The 13986-nt window shown below is 44.8% G+C and overlaps 1 long non-coding RNA gene across 1 annotated transcript; it reads right to left on the reverse strand.

The window, feature by feature from the left end:
- Positions 1 to 5022: 5022 nt before the first annotated feature.
- Positions 5023 to 13537, reverse strand: LOC125486636. Its single transcript, XR_007265265.1, has 2 exons — positions 13463 to 13537; positions 5023 to 5239 (listed from the first exon to the last, which is right to left on the reverse strand). It is a non-coding gene; the product is annotated as an uncharacterized LOC125486636 (long non-coding RNA).
- Positions 13538 to 13986: the final 449 nt, after the last annotated feature.

Genomic DNA, 13986 nt, shown 5'->3' on the forward strand with positions numbered 1-13986 from the left:
ACAGGAGTGGAATGCCTCATCCTGGGAGCAGATGCGGCGGAGGCGAAGGAATTGGGAATAGGGGATAGCATTTTTGCAGGAAGGTGGGTGGGAGGAGGAGTATTCTAGGTAGCTGTGGGAGTCGGTGGGCTTGAAATGAATATCGGTTTCTAGGTGGTTGCCCGATATGGAAACAGAGAGGTCCAGGAAGGTGAGAGAGGTATTAGAGATGGTCCAGGTGAACTTAAGGTTGGGGTGGAAGGTGTTGGTGAAGTGGATGAACTGTTCGAGCTCCTCGTGGGAGCACGAGGCGGCGCCGATACAGTCATCAATGTAACGGAGGAAGAGGTGGGGTTTAGGGCCGGTGTAGGTATGAAAGAGGGATTGTTCCATGTAACCTACAAAGAGGCAGGCATAGCTTGGGCCCATGCGGGTACCCATGGCCACCCCGTTTGTCTGTAGGAAATGGGAGGAATTGAAAGAGAAGTTGTTGAGTGTGAGGACGAGTTCAGCTAAGCGGATGAGGGTATCAGTGGAGGGGGACTGGTCGGGCCTGCGGGACAGGAAGAAGCGGAGGGCCTTAAGGCCATCTGTATGAGGAATGCAGGTGTATAGGGACTGGACGTCCATGGTAAAGATGAGGTGTTGGGGACCGGGGAATTGGAAGTTCTGGAGGAGGTGGAGGGCGTGGGTGGTGTCACGGACATAGGTAGGGAGTTCCTGGACCAAGGGGGAGAAAATGGAGTCTAGATAGTTGGAGATCAGTTCGGTGGGGCAGGAGCAGGTGGAGACAATGGGTCGACCAGGGCATTCAGGTTTGTGGATTTTGGGAAGGAGATAGAAGCGGGCACCGCATCCCAAAACCAGTCCAGCTCGTCCCTGCCTCCCTAACCTGTTCTTCCTCCCACCTATCTCCTCCTCCCACCTCAAGCCGCACCTCCATCTCCTACCGACCAACCTCATCCCGCCCCCTTGACCTGTCCGTCCTCCCTGGACTGACCTATCCCCTTCCTAACTCCCTACCTACACTCACCTTCACTGGCTCCATCCCCGCCTCTTCGACCTGTTTGTTTCCTCTCCACCTATCCTCTCCTCTATCCCTCTTCTATCCGCCTCCCACTCTCTCCCTATTTATTTCAAAACCCCCTTCCCCTCCCCCTTTTCTGATGAAGGGTCGAGGCCCGAAACGTCAGCCTCTCTGCTCCTATGATGCTGCTTGACCTGCTGTGTTCATCCAGCCCTGCACCTTGCTGTCTCGGATTCTCCAGCATCTGCAGTTCCTACTATCTCTGAATTAACTGTCAAGCTTTGTTTAAATTTAAACCAGGCATGTTGAATCTGGTCAAAGTATTTACTGGACGAATGAATTTGGAATCTCTGAATTACTCGTCCAGGAACAATACCCCAATGTTACTGTACTCACATGCTGAAGTTTCATTTGACATTTCCTAGCCAACACAAGTATATGGCTTATTGAGACAACTGCATTACAACTGTCCAAAGCAGGGCATGGCCACAGATGTGGTGAACTGTTAAAGATTTCCTTTTCTGTTTCCCAGTGAGTGATCCCTCACTGAGTAATCTCACTCAGCCACAAGGGGAGCGATAGCAAGGAGCCTCAGATGATATCAAAAATGTGCTTCTCCAACCTCGCCCCTTCCTGTCACGGCCCAATCTCAGGTCTACACTTCATACTGTCCCACCAAAGTTACCATCCAGACTCTTGAGAAGTGCCTATCCCCGTCAGCACTGATATTCACTGCATTCAGTAGAGCAGAGGAAGGTTATGTGACTATAACTCAGTAATGAAGAAAAGCACCTATTACAGAATTACAAATGACACAAAAGCAGAAAGTGCTGGAGGAACTAGGGTTAATGTTTTGAGTGCAGAACTGGAAGTTGCTAAGAAATGGTGGTGATTACTGATGACAGGGAGCTGGGGACGTAGTGTTGGAGTGGAGTAAGGAGTGAGGCAGATCGATGGAGACAGTATCCACAGAAAGAGAACATCCATCAGTATAAATATCATGCTATCCTAACGGCTTTCAGTTCCGATGAAGAATCATACAGTCATAGAGTCATACAGCACAGAAACAGACCCTTTGGCCCAACCAGTCCATGCTGAACATAATCTCAAACTAAACTAGTCCCACCTGCCTGCTCCAGGCCCATATCCCTCCAAACCTTTCCTATTCATGAACTTATCCAAATGTCTTTTAAACATTGTAATTGTGCTCACATCCACTACTTCCTCAGGAAGTTCAATCCACACGCAAACCAACCTCTAAAAAACTTGCCCTGCATGTCTTTTTTTATCTTTTTAAAATCTCTCTCTTCTCACCTTAAAAATGTGTCCTCTAGTTTTGAAATTCCCCCTCCTAGTGAAAATACATCTACTGTTAACCCTATCTATACCCATGATGATTTTATAAACCCTATAAGGTCACCTCTCAACCTCCAATGCCCCAGTGATCAACATTCCAGCCTTTCTTTGCAACTCAAACCTTCCAAATCCGGCAACATCCCCTAATCAATCTCTTCTGAACCCTCTTCAGCCTAATAATATCCTTCCCATAATGGGTGACCAGAACTGGACACAGTCCTCCAGAAGAAGCCTCAGCATCGTCCTGTACAACCTCAACATGATGTCCCAACTCCCAAGCTGAAAGGTCTGAGCAATGAAGGCAAGTGTGCTAAATGCCTTTTTAACCAACCTGTCTAGATGTGATGCAAACTTCAAAGAATTATGAACTTGAGAAGTTAATTTTGTGTTTTCTCTTCACAGATGTTACCAGACATGCTGAGTTTCTCCAGCAATGTCTGTTTATGTTTGTTTCAGATCTCCAGCGTTCCCAGTTATTTGGTTATTTTACAAACAGTACCATCCGTGTGCCACAATGTGAGGTCTTTTCCAATTGTTAACTATCTTTACATGAAGCACTAAATTATAATTGTCGCAAATTCCTTAAATAAAAGAAAATAACAATCAAATGACTTTATCTAACTGGTTTTGAATTAAGTTTACAAATGTACAAGATTAGCAAACATCTATTGAAAAGGAGCAAAGGGAACACACTGGTCCAAAGGAGAATTTGCTTTACTTTATCAAATAATAAGGAGCAGTATTTGTATTTATGCTTGGAACTGAAGGATAGGAGGGGCTCGGAAATTACTTTGGGAGAGCAGGGAGTGTAAAAGCACTGCTGACCGCTGAACAGTGTGAGATTTAAATGTTACTCATCTGTGTGAATTAACACGCTGTGCAGATATATGTGAATCACATGCCAGATGCGTGAGAGCTCAGGAGACTCGGCACGAATGCAGTTAAGATCTGTTTAAGTGATGTCTGAGCAACTTAAGTACCATCAATTCCTGCTAAACGATTAACCAGTTTTTCAAAATATTTACCTTCCTTTTACGCCCTACTGGCCTGAAAGCAGTGACTAATGCAACATTCCGTTGGAGCTGACATCCGACAGTGGTCTTCCTAAGGGATCACTCTACATAAATAACTTACATTTGTATAGCATCTTTAACCCAGTAAAACATCCCAATTTGCTTAACAATAGCAATATCGAACAAACTTTGGCACATAGCCACTTACTAGAACATGCAATTGAAAGCTTGAGAAAGAGGCAGCAGGAGAGAAAGGTGGGCAGGTTTCAGAAGGGAATTCCAGACCTTAGGATCAAGCAGCTGAAGACAGAGCCATCAGGGATGGAGTGATGGAAAATGTGCAAGGGTTTGGAATTCTTCAGTGTCGGTCCAGACCGTGAGTGTTGACAGGGTTTTCAAAGTGAAGAGGTCGAGTTCCTCTGTCTGCAGTTCTCTTTCTATCTGATTTCCGTCATCATCCTCATCTACATCCATGTCATCCTCTGCCACGTGTGTGACTCTCCATCTGTTTCTCTGATCCTCCTTTGTATGTTCCACACAGAAAAATCTCCTCACTGTCTCTTGTCCCTTCTCCACATAATCAGATAGAGCATTCATAATAATTTCCTCAAACACCTTCCCTGTTAGTGATGCCATGCTTTCTAAGGGAACCATTTCAGAGCGCTGTCTAACAGGTTAGTACAGATACAAATGAGAGACTTGTACAGCACATGCCTGTCTCTGTGAATCTTGGGTGGATCTCATCTAGTGGTAGGGTCATTATCACTGTGCCACTAAAGCCTACAGTTCCTACTATCTCCACACACAACCCCCATTGATTTTATTTATTTAATTGTCTTTTACATTTCTTTTCTGTGCAGAGATGCTTTTATGCACCACTGATATCTTTTTCTCCACCATCGAATCACCTGTGTTTCTGAACTAATTACCAATTTACATCAGGGGCAGTACAATGACATCAAAGGTGAGGGAGACGTAGACAGGGAGGGAGGGGACCAAATCAGAATGGAGTTGGAGGGGGAAATGAGGCATTCCACACCCCACAGTGCCCACCTCTATCTAGATGCACTTCAGAAATTCATCCAAATTCTTTAGACAGCACCTTCCAAACCCAGGACCACCTCCATCTAGAAGGACAAGGGCAGCAGATGCATGAGATACCTACCACCTGCAAGTTCCCCTCTGAGCCACTCACTTTCCTGACTTGGAAATATAAAGGATCACTGGATCAAAATCCTGGAAATCCCTCCCTAACAGATTTGTGAGTCTTCCTACTGCACATGGACTGTAAGCAGCTCATCACCACCTTCTCGCAGGCAGCTAGAGATGGGCATTAAATGCTGGCTTAGCCAGTGACACCCATGTCCCACAGGTGACTGAAAGAAAATGCCATTGGTGTACACCGTGTGCTCACTTTCCAAAGACATCCACGTACAAACATAACGCTGTGACTTTATTTTGTATATGCAGAATCACACACAACTGAATATTCTTTTCCCCAGCACCAAATCACCTGTGTTTCCAATTGAATAATTTCCATGCAAAGCCCATTAAGGGCAATGCGAACCATCAAAGGTGTGGGAAAGAGGGGACTGGCAGTAAGAGTTTTAAGGTTCCTAATTCTATCAAAAACACATGTTCTCAATGTTAATTTTCATAATTTTATTTGTAACAGAATCATTGAATCCTGTCAGTCAGCAACATCTTTATGAGTGAAAACCATTGCAAAATGCTCAGAAAATATTTCCTGGCTTCATGAATCCTTTGTAACTTGTCCTCGAGTGGCCCAACAAAGTCTTTAATATTTCTCCATCTCTTCACATGGTGAGTAAAACTTTTTCCATCACTATCTTGAGCTTGCAGCCTATGAGTGGGTAGAAGTGGAGATGGTCAATGATTTTGAAAGGGTATACAATGGTTATAGACCCATACAGCATGGGAACAGACTCTTCGGTCCAACTCATCCATGCCAACCAGGTTTCCAAACTAAACTAGTCTCATTTGCCTGCATTTGGCCCGTATCCCTCTAAACCTTTCCTATTCATGTACCCGTCCAAATCTTTTTTAAATGTTGTAACTGTACCTACATCTACCACTTCCTCTGGCAGTTCATTTTCCATGTACAAACCATTGTCTGTGTGGAAAAGTTGTCCCTTTTGTCCTTTTAAAATCTTTCTCCTTTCACGTTAAAAATATGCCCCCTAGTTTTGAACTCCCACACCCTAGGGAAAGACCTTTGCTTTTTACTTTATTCATGCCCCTCGAGATTTTATAAACCTCTATAAGGTCACCCCTCAACCTCCTATGCTTCAGGGGAAATAGCCCCAGCTTATTCAGCCCCTCCTTATTACTCAAACTTGCACGATCATGGGGATAGAGTATGGGAATGGGAATGAATGGTTTGTTCTGCAGGGAGCTGGCATGGACCCAGTGGGTTGAATGGCCTCCCTCTGTATCTTTAGGATCACATTTGTCTACAACGGCCTTTCTCATTATCGTTCCAACTAATTTAATTGTGGTTTTAGTTTCCTTTAGCTGTTCCTAGAGTCTGTGTTTGTTCAGTTGCGTATGAGGTGACATTTGTTTGTCGTAATATTTTTGTTTACAGTACATCATCGTTGTCTTATCCATGGCTAATCAATGACATTGGTTTTTCCTTAACCAGCCAGAGCTCTGCTTTCGACTTTGAGCGGATTGATATCATGTTTATTGTTGTTCTCCGGCCCTTTGCATCCAGCTTTCTCACTGCATTGGCATCTGCCAATAGTTAAGGAGGCACGTTTTGCCAAGTTAACTGACTTTAAGGAGCTTTTGACCAATCCTGGTTTGAAAACCAGCAGCAGCCAATTGGTCCATGGGGTTTTTAATCTCATTTTCCTTTCTTGTAGCTTGCCTTACTACCTCAAAAGGCAGGTAGGAGTCAGAGTTGGTGACCTGGAATCTTCTGGATCTCTTGCTGAAGATTACCAGATTTTCTTTCTTTATTCATTCACAGGATGAGGGCATCGCTGGCTAGGCAGCATTTATTATCCATCCCTAATTGCCCAGAGGGCAGTTCAGAGTCAACCACATTGCTGTGGGTCTGGAGTCACTTGTAGGCCAGTACAGGTAAGGATGGCAGTTTCTTTCCCAAAGGACATTAGTGAACCAGATGGGTTTTTCCTCAACAATTGACAATGGATTCACGGTCATCATTAGATTCTTAATTCCAGGTATTTATTGAATTCAAATTCCACCATCTGCCGTGGCACGATTTGAACCCCGGTCCCCAGAACATTATCAGGGTCTCTGGTTTAACAGTCCAGCGATAATACCACTAGGCCATCGCCTCCCCTCGGTTTTCTGTGCACCCTAAATTCTGCCCATAAGACTTCTCTCATTGGTTAAGATTGGAGCTTACGTCTGCATTTATAGGATTTTCCTGCATTCTTTTTAAATTGTTTCCTGTATTCCTAATTCCGTTTGGTTTTGTTTCCTTTATATCTGCCGCTTCATTTTCTGGTTTTGTAATCTAGTGTGTAACAAAGATGGCGCTGGTTACATTGGTAGATGTAAGATGGTGCCCAAGAGGCGCAGCTTTCATTCCAGTGGGTGGTACTGGTCACCAGGCCCGCAGCACATGATGGAGCACTCAACAAAAAGGGCTGTAAAGTTGGAGGCTTTCTTTATTTCTTCGTTTTCCTGCCTTTGCATACTGTGTTTTGGTTTATTTTTCTGTGTTTCGGAATGGCGCCGGAGACTGACGATGCTATACAAGGCTTTTCACTGTATTTTGTAACAAGATACACGTGACAATAAATCAAATCCAATCAGTTTTGCGGAAACAGACCTCTGATCCGAACCAATGCTCCACACAAGCCTCCCTACTCATTCCCTCTGCATAACACTCTACTCAATTTTCCCTAATGTGTTTATCAACCTTCCCCTGAAACGCATCAAAGCTAAATAAATAAATGCATAAATGTGAGGTGCTGCATTTTGGAAAGGCAAATGAAGGCAGGACTTATACACTTAATAGTAAGGTCCGGGAGGGTGTTGTCGAACAAAGAAACCCAGGGGTGCAGTTTCATAACAGTGTCTTTTAAATTAAATTACTTAAAAATTGATGCACGGAGGATTATTAAAATGGTTGGTTATTGAAACACTGGTAGGTTTAGTTGTGAATTTCACCTACTCAATCTGTATTAGATTTTATTATCAATCATTTTACATTGATATCTATAGTTGCTGAACAGAGTTTTATAATATTCTGGAGCTGGTTTCATAGATCATAGAATCCCTACAGTGTGGGAACAGGCCCTTTGGCCCAACAAGTCCACACTGACCCTCAGAGCATCCCACCCAGATCCATCCCCCTATAACCCATCTAATCTACACATCCCTGAACACTGTGGGTAATTTAGCCTGGCCAATCCACCTAGCCTGCACATGTTTGGACTGTGGGAGGAAACCAAAGCACCCAGAGGAAACCCACGCAGACATGGGGAGAATGTGCAAACTCCACACAGACAGTCACCCGAGGGTGGAATCGAACCCAGGTCCCTGGTGCTGTGAGGCAGCAGTGCTAACCACTGAGCCACCATGCTGCCCTAAGCCTACTGCACCTGGTATTGCCAGGCGGTCTCCCATCCACTTAGCCTGGGACTACATGTGACCCCAGACCCACAGCAATGTGACTTACTCCACATCGTCACCTCAGGGATGGGCAATAAATGCTGGCCCAGTAGGTGAAACTCACATCCTATGTTTGTTGGCTGGTTGCAGAAAGAGTAGAATAAAAGAGTAAATGAAGGGGATACATGGGATTAGGCCAGTTGTTTGTGTGAGGGATAAACATAAACATGGTCTGCTGGGTTTCTCAGGCTGTTACTGTGTCAAAAACACACAGAAAGTGCTGCAGAAACTCAGCAGGTCTGGCAGCACTTGTGGAGAGAGGAACAGAGTTGACATTTCGAGTCCAATATGACTCTTCTTCTGAAGGAGATTTGATCAGTTAAAAGGATAACGAGAAAGAGGATTGGAAGTGACGGTACCGTAGAGTCATTACAACACAGTGGGAGGCCATTCAGCCCATCAGGGCCATGTCAGCTCTGCAAAATGAACCAATCAGTCCCATTTCAGAGCCATAACCAGACTTGAATTGTTCAGTCTGGTTCTCTATCCCCAGATGCTGCCAGAGCTGCTGTGTTTCTACAGCAATTTCTGTATTTGTTTCAGATTTAGGATCATAGAAATGTAGGAGCAGGAGTAGGCCAATCAGCCCCTTGAGCCTGTTCCATCACCATTCAATGAGATCATGGCTGACCTGTGGCCTAACTTCATACACCTGCCTTTGGCCTGTATCTCTGAATAGTTTTGCTTAATGTAAACATAACTATATCAGATTTAAAATTAACATTGGTTAAAGTTTACATAAAAATTGGTGAGGCCACTTTTGAAAAACTGTAATTCTGGTCTCCTTGCTGTAGGTGAGATGTTGTGAAACTTGAAAGGGTTCAGAAAAGATTTACAAAGATGTTGCTGGAGTTGCAGGGTTTGAGCTGTAGGGAGAGGCTGAATAGGCCTGGAGAGTCTTTCCTGGAGAGTCAGAGGCTGATGGGTGACCTTATAGAGGTTTATAAATCATGAGGGGCATGGATAGAGTGAATAGACAAGGTCTTTTCCCCAGGATAGGGGAGTACAAAACTAGAGGGCATAGATTAAGGTGAGAGGGGAAAGATTTAAAAGGGGCTAAGGGGCAATTTTTTCACACAGAGGGTGGTGCATGTATGGAATGAGCTGCCAGAGGAAGTGGTGGAGGCTGGTACAATTACAACATGTAAAAGGCATCTGGATGGGTACATGAATAGGAAGGGTTTAGAGGGATATGGGCCAAATGCCGGCAAATGAGACTAGATTAATTTAGGATATATGGTCAGCATGGACAAGTTGGACCGAAGGGTCTGTTTCTGTGCTGTACATTTCTATTTAACTCTAACAACTGATTATCAATTTCCAGCATCTGCAGTATTTTGCCGTCATTTGAATGTTGCCATCTTCTGATTTCTCTGCGATCCCATTGCAACGCCTCATCTGATATGTCCATAAATTGTTCACTCGTTCAGAAAAATGCTGTCGTTGAATGGGACTGTCGGAGCTGGCAGTAGCTATGCCAGGAATGCCGACGAGGAGGATGGGCAGCGGGCCACCAGCTGGTATCACTCCAGGAACTAGTTGTTGTGCAGAAGGGAGACAGGGGGAGAGCCGATTCCCTCTGAAAGCTGACTCGCAGTGCCCTGACTCAATGTGCTTCCAAGCAATTGGCACCGTGAAAAAGCACTGATGGAGGCACATTGCAGACATCTGGAGAGGCATGGTTTAGTCAGCCGCTGTTTCCATAGAAACTGTGCACCACAGCGAGAGAACAGCTGGGAGTGCAGTGGGAAGCCACGTTAGTGTAGAGCTGCAGGAAATTTTCTTGGCACTTGGAGCTTTTCCCCTGAGCAACTGAACCCCAGCAGCGGATGCACTGTGACCGTAACCCGTTCTTTCAATTTAGAAGACAATTGCTATTGAGAATTTTTTTTTAAAAAAAGGAGCTGTAAATCCCTCTTTAATCCTTCAATTGCTTTTCAAGGCTGTGCTTGTTCGGATAGCTCTCTGTTTGAGGCAAGTTCACCACATTATGGGGGAGATCTGGGGGCAACTGTCAGAATTCCTGAATTTACCAGACCCTGGAGAGTTCATGTCTGATGATGGTGAAACTGTGATGCCTGGGGTCCCCTTAATATCTTGGACTCACTTCCAGGGAGTTGTGGTCAATTAATTCACACTGAAACACATAACTGTTTCTGGTGGAGGAGGTGTGACCCCATTCTACGCCCCCTCACCCCCAAACCTTCCCTTACACAAAGGCTGTCATTTCACAGAATCGTACAGAACAGAAGAGGCCCTTCAGCCCATCGAGTCTGCACTGACCAAACTTATTGAAATCTACACTAACGAAAACAGGAAGTGCTGGGAAATTCTCAGCAGGTCTGGCAGCATCTGTGGTCAGAAAACAGGGTCACTGGACCCAAAATGTTAACTCTCTTTACCTCTCCACAGGTGATGTCAGACTTGTGGAATTTTTCCACCTTTTCTGTGTTTGTTTCTGACTTCCAGCATCTGCAGTTCTTTGGTTGTTTTTGTTCAGCGTCTAATTCCACACTAGTCCCACCGTCCCTCACTACACCCATAGCCTTGACATTTCAAGGGCACATCCAAATGCTTTTTAATATTGCAAGATTTCCTGCCTTAACTATCTGCCCCAGGGCAGTGCATTCCGGACACCCCTGCCACCCTCTAGGTGAAACAGAATTTCTTCAAATCCTCTCTAAACCTCCTGTCTTTCACCGTAAATGCTGCCCCCTTGTTATTAACCCTTCAATGGAATAAACAACTCCTGAATATCTGTCTACCTCTGGCCACAAGTGGAAGCAATCATCCTTCAGGCATGACCATGGGAACTGACCCTAAAGACGAATGTACGCCCCAGAGGCCATCCTCAGGAGCAAGATTTCATTGAATGGCAGAACAGGCTCGAGGGGCTGAAGGGCCTACTCCTGTTCTCATATTCCCAAAATCAAAAGGAAATATTCCCATTCTTAAACCGGCAATTCTGGGATGAGCATCAGCACCCCCAGCTGAATCTGCTCGTCCACTGGTGGGGGGAGTTGGGTGCTTGCTGGTTTGCGTAGCTGGCCTGTTCACATGGCCAAAGGGAGAGTTACATTTATGTAGCGCCGTCCACAACCTCAAAATGCCCTACAGCCAGCAGAGTGTAGTCACTGATGTAACGACGGAAATGTGGCAGCGAATCAGTACATAGCAAGCTCCCACGGTGGAGTAAAGACCAGATTCAGAACAACGTAAGCAGACAGCACAGAAGCTGAACTGAAACATTGGGTAGACATCTCAAAGCACTGAATTATGAAACACTGTAAAAAAGGTTTCAGCACATTTAGAAACTGACAACATCTCCAGACTGTTTCAATTCGCCTCAAAGCAATCAAGTATAGAACGCTGCTCTGAGGTAACTGAGAGTACAATAATTGGGCAGTAGAGTCATGAAGGGGAAACTTTCTGATGAAATCCTGTTCCTCTGGTCAATATTTTCCTAATCATTCTGTTCAGAGATTGTATGACATTTGTAAACTGGATTGCCTGGCTCGGAAGAAGGGATACTACCACTGGTCACAAGAGCCGTAACTGTTTCTCCAGCACCTCACACTGAGAACAGATAAGCTTCTCCTGTCAACATAGATGCTGAAACTCAAATGATGTTTCTTTAGCCCTTTTACATCTCAACATGATTCTGTCCTCAGCTGATGTCGTACGTGTGTCAACTTCCTGTTGGCTCATATGGATAGTGATCAGAAGCAGGTCTCTGGGCAATTATCCCTTCCCTAAGTTCTTGTATCATAAGTTAGCAGGAGCAAATTGGCCATACAACCTCTCAACCTTGGCAGGGGAAAATTAGTCAGCATTCCTGTTTCAGAATGCTTTCCAACTGGATGAGGAAACGGTTCTGATACTTTTTGTCAAATAACCTAATCCAACTTCATTCCACGAAGTTCATTTCACACGCAAACTGTAGGAGGTTGAGAGGCAACCTTTTAGAAGTTTATAAAGTAATGATGGGTATAGATAGAGTTAATGGTAGTTGTCTTTTCCCTGAAATGAACACCCACTTCATCACACAGGCTCACACACGGCAGGAACTAGGCCTCAACTGAATGTCAATGCCCATGATCCCAAAACATTAACTTATAACCCACCCCCCCATTAGCTTCTTCTGGGGTGGGAATGGGGTCAATGTCATGACCCACAATTTGGGAATGGTTGCACTAGTTTGATTTTTTTTCGAACTGGCGTTGTGGAACTTTTCTGTGACCAGGAATGTAGTTCATTTTTTCTGTATAACAACTATCACTGCTCTTCAGTACAACCACTTTATGCTGGAAGCATCTGGGGAATTACAAAGTGTCAGGATAAAGGGCCATACAAATGCAGGAATCTTTGTTCCCTTTTACTTGTGTGCAACTAAGTTAAGAAATGCTTGCATTCAATGACAACTGTATGACTCAAGAGGCTTTACATTCCATTAAATACTTTAAGATGTGTTAACCACTGCTGTGGGCAAATGCAGTGGCCAACTTGTGCACAGCAAGCACCCACAAACAGCTCTGCTAGGATACCCAGGTTTTGTGATGTTGATTAAGGGATATAGAATCATAGAGATGTACAACACTGAAACAGACCCTTCAGTCCAACTTGTCCATGCTGACCAGATATCCCAAATTAATCCAGTCCCATTTGCCAGCATTTGGTCCATATCCCTCTAAACCCTTCCTATTCACGTACCCATCCAGATGCCTTTTAAATGTTGTAATTGTACCAGCCCCCATCACTTCCTCTGGCAGCTCATTCCATACACGCACCACCCTCTGTGTGAAAGAGTTGCCCCTTAGGTCCCTTTTAAATCTTTTCCCTGCCACCTTAAACCTATGCCTTCTAGTTTTGGACTCCCCTACTCTGGGGAAAAGACTATGGCTATTCACTCTATCCATGCCCCTCATGATTTTATAAACATTGATAAGGTCACCCGTCAGCCCCTGACACTCCAGGGAAAATAGCCCCAGTCTATTCAGCCTCTCCCTGTAGCTCAAACCCTCCAAGCCTGGCAACATCCTTGTAAACCTTTTCTGATGTTTTGGGCAGGGGACTGAGGACAGCTCCACTGTTGCATCCATCCCAGCTGGGCTTGAGCCCACAGCTACTTGGGGACAAATCTGCAAACAGCCTTTCCTTGGCACAATGCCAGGAACACACATTGTACAAAGAACACCATCCCCTTCTGTGGTTTTCTGAACATTGACTTTAATGACTGGAAGCTGTGGGGTTAACCATGGCAACAAGCAGTGAAACCTTTAACCCTCAGTTACTACATTCACCTAACACAATGAAACACAGCATTGGTTGCACTTCATCTTCCTGTGGAAGTGGGGGGTCAAAATATTTAACAGGCACAAATTCTAGTCAGATATATCCTTGTTCATTCACTCACCTCTCCCCTCCTGTCTTAAAGACATTGAATCCTTACTGGGCTACAAATCAAACCAGCAAGAAGACAGTTTCTTACAAATGGAAAGTGGGAACTGAGTATAAGCAAGAGAGGAGGTATCTCATTGTGAATCAATTTGGATTAATTGGTGTCCCAAATGTGGGTTCCACGCTCCCCCAAGTGGAGATGCAGCCCATGTGCGGTGAATTACACAAGAACAGAAAGGAGAGAAACTATACTGCCACGGCTACTGCTTAGAATTAGTACAGTGTGGAAGCAAGCCATTTGACCCATTGAGTTCACACCGCCCTCCAAAGAGTATCCTACCCAGACCCACCCTATCCCTGCATTTCCCATAGTTAATCCACCTACCCTGCACATCCCTGGATACCATAGGCAATTTAGCATGGCCAATCCACCTAACCTACACTTGGTGCTGGGATAACCTCAGATGGTTTGACTGCCATGTAGATCTGATTAGATACAACACTATCGAGTTTAATCTCCCTTTCCGCTAGGGTAGATGT

The sequence above is a fragment of the Rhincodon typus genome, chromosome 31 (assembly GCF_021869965.1).
Source record: "Rhincodon typus isolate 14 chromosome 31, sRhiTyp1.1, whole genome shotgun sequence".
Taxonomy (NCBI): domain Eukaryota; kingdom Metazoa; phylum Chordata; class Chondrichthyes; order Orectolobiformes; family Rhincodontidae; genus Rhincodon; species Rhincodon typus.